A 3,871-nucleotide genomic window follows, 5' to 3' on the forward strand; every position below is an offset into this window, starting at 1 on the left:
GAGTGTGCAAGTGACTGGGTGAGTGTTTGAGTGACTGGGTGAGTGTGTGAGAGACTGGGTGAGTGTGTGAGTGACTGTGTATGTGTGTGAAGGACTGTGTGAGTGTGTGAATGTGTAAGTGTGTGAGTCACTGTCTGAGGGTGTGACTGGGAGAGTGTGTGAGTGACTGTGTGAGGGTGTGAGTGACTGGGTGAGTGTGTGAGTGACTGGGTGAGGGTGTGAGTGACTGTCTGAGTGTGTGAGTGACTGGGTGAGTGTGTGAGTGACTGTGTGAGGGTGTGAGTGACTGGGTGAGTGTGTGAGTGACTGGGTGAGTGTGTGAGTTACTGGGTGAGGGTGTGAGTGACTGGGTGAGTGTGTGAGTGACTGGGTGAGTGTGTGAGTGACTGTGTGAGGGTGTGAGTGACTGGGTGAGTGTGTGAGTGACTGGGTGAGTGTGTGAGTGACTGTGTGAGGGTGTGAGTGACTGGGTGAGTGTGTGAGTGACTGGGTGAGTGTGTGAGTGACTGGGTGACTGTGTGAGTGACTGGGTGAGTGTGTGAGTGACTGTGTGAGTGTGTGAGTGACTGGGTGACTGTGTGAGTGACTGGGTGAGTGTGTGAGTGACTGTGTGAGTGTGTGAGTGACTGGGTGACTGTGTGAGTGACTGTGTGACTGTGTAAGTGACTGGGTGAGTGTGTGAGTGACTGTGTGAGTGTGTGAGTGACTGTGTGACTGTGTGAGTGACTGGGTGAGTGTGTGAGTGACTGTGTGACTGTGTGAGTGACTGGGTGAGTGTGTGAGTGACTGTGTGAGTGTGTGAGTGACTGTGTGACTGTGTGAGTGACTGTGTGAGTGACTGTGTAAGTGTGTGAGTGAATGATTGATTAATAAGAGAATTGATATAAAGATCACAGCATTATTAATGACAGCGCGTTATAATAGCTACTTATAATCAATGGTAGAAGATTAGGCCTGTTGTTATTAAGCATTATCTCTGCCATAAACACCTTATAACTGCAGTTATACAGCCTCATGGACGCAGGGCTCACACTTGACTGAGCCGTCTCCTCTCTCCAGAGCAGGACAGTCTGTTTAAGGCCCATGATGCACTGCAGCTGTGGGCACAGTCACCTGATTTACAGTCCTGTGTCTGTCAAGCCATCAATAGCGTCTCCACGGCAACTGTGGGCTCCAGAGAAACTCGAGTCTCTCTCTTTGACTCTGACTCCGGATGAACCAGACGAAGAGGCAATGACGCGACTGTAAACAATAGCCTCCATCTTCTGAGCTCTAAACTACTCTGACAGCTCTTTTTTCTAATGGCTCTCTCTTTCTCTCTCTCTCTCTCTCTCTCTCTCTCACACACACACACACACAAACACACACACACACACACACACACACACACTTGTTTTCATGCATTGTGGGGAAGCTAATTAGACTTGAGACAGACCCTAGCCTAGTTCTAACTGAACCCTAGCCCCAGCCTTGACCAAAACCCTTAGACTGTCCAGTCCCTAAAATTTAGTCCTAACAAGCCTCTACAATATGAGGCATAAACAGATAATGGTCCAGATTGTGATGTCACTCTCTCTCTCTCTCTCTCTCTCTCTCTCTCTCTCTCTCTCTGTCTCTCCCACACACACACACACACACACACACACACAGAGCACAGGTACAGCCACAAACTGTAGGAGGGTGAAAAGGTTTATTTCCTGGGTTTTTAGTGTTTCTAAAGAAAGCAGCAGGGTTTACTGTAAGACATGTACATTTAACAAACACACACCTCTCTCTATTTAATTAACACCACACCAATGACACACTGCTCTCCTCACTCCTCCAACACAGGACTTCACCATGTCCCATTAGAATTCATACCACAACACAGGCCTTTCAGCTATTAACCATCCACCAACCACAATTACAGACCGTAGTCCTTCTCTTGCTCTGCATACTTTATTACCCCCACCCCCCCCCCCTGTTCCTCAGCGCTCAGGACCCCCACAGAGCAGGTGTGATGTGGTGGTGGATCATTCTCAGCGCTGCAGTGACACTGACGTGGTGGTGGTGTGTTAGTGTGTGTTGTGCTGGTGTAGAGTGGATCAGACACAGCAGTGCTGCTGGAGTTTTTAAACCCCTCAGTGTCTGGACCGAGAACAGTCCACCGACCAAAAACATCCAGCCGACAGCGTCCTGTGTCACTGATGAAGGACTAGAGGACGGGCGACACACACTGTGCAGCGACAGATGAGCTACTGTCTCTGACTCTACATCTACAAGGTGGACCAACGAGGGAGGAGTGTCTAATGATGCTTTTCCACTGCATGATATTTACTCTACTCTCTGATTGGTCCCTGGTTGGTTTCCCACAGCTCCCCCCTGAAATGTATCAGGTGTCGTCTCTAACCCCGTCTCTAAGGGGAACAGTGGTCTTTGGAAACCACAACAACGGCGGTGGTAACGTTGCGCGGTGTTTACTCATGGTGTATCGGCGTGTTGTTGTTGTTTGGGACTGAACACAGCTCCGTCATCAGTTCAGACAGATCAGTAGAGTTTGTTCCTTCCTTGTTGCAGCGTCCAGCTCTCGCTGGATTCTTTCGTCGGCCACCGATCCGAGGAGCGTTTGAACCTCTTCAAAAGACCACGGCGTCATTTTACGAGCTGCCGTCGTGAGTCAGATAAAAACAAACGTGATCTCTGCTGCAGCTGGAGATTTTACAGATGGTAAAATACAGACTGTAAAATATAATTTAATTGAAATAAAAGGGCAATCAGTAATTAGAGCCAGCAACAAACTGCAAAAATAAACATTAATTAATGTTTTAATGTCAACACGACACACACACACCACACACAACACAGCACACTGCTTTTGACAAGGCCACTGTCACTCATCTAACTTCTGTGTGTGTTTGCCTTGGTCTGCAGTGTTCAATGATGAAAGAAAAACAAAGGTCAAATCCTTGAATTTCTGTCATGGGCTCATGGGTTATTTTATTACAAACAAATACATTAATGCCACAAATTAATTTATAGAGGCCATACTTTACATTTATACACACTCACACAGTCAGAGCGCCCGGAGGAAACCCACGCAGACACAGGGAGAACACACCACACTCCTCACAGACAGTCACCCGGAGGAAACCCACGCAGACACAGGGAGAACACACCACACTCCTCACAGACAGTCACCCGGAGGAAACCCACGCAGACACAGAGAGAACACACCACACTCCTCACAGACAGTCACCCGGAGCAGGAATTGAACCTACAGCCTCTAGGACCCTGTAGCTGTGTGACTGCGACACTAACCTGCTGCGCCACCGTCCCGCCCCAAACTATGTTTAAAACATTCAGTTTAGAAGCCTAGTGATTGTACTCCTTTTATAGTAATTATTTTTATTTTAGATAATATTGTGTTAAGCTGCAAATTAATGTAAATACAAAGCAACAAAAACATGCAAAAATTCAAGAAAGATTTTGCCTTTTAAAGAAGAGGCAAAGGAAGAGGCAGAGGAAGAAGTTCATGTAGTTTTTGTGGGAAGTAAAAAAAAAGACAACAACTCATAGTAGCCCTCAAGATTTCATGTTGTTTTTAGCCTTTCTTTTGGGTGTTTTTTAACATACATTTAGTAAACAACATTGTAGCTGTTTGAAAACGACATTACTCTTAAAATCAAGGGTTATTATGTGATATCTAACTGACAGAATGTTCCGCCATCTTGAAAACAGTGTTTACCTCACAGCATTGAAAGTTTAGACTGTCCGACTTGGGAGGGTGTTGATGTGGTGCCTCCTGGTGGTTTTTCAGATAAAACCAACACTAATTGAATGCAGCAAAAGCTCTTCATTTTAAAGTAAACACATTTGTGCGGTTTATAAAATG

This window comes from Hoplias malabaricus, chromosome 1, assembly GCF_029633855.1.
Source record: "Hoplias malabaricus isolate fHopMal1 chromosome 1, fHopMal1.hap1, whole genome shotgun sequence".
NCBI lineage: Eukaryota > Metazoa > Chordata > Actinopteri > Characiformes > Erythrinidae > Hoplias > Hoplias malabaricus.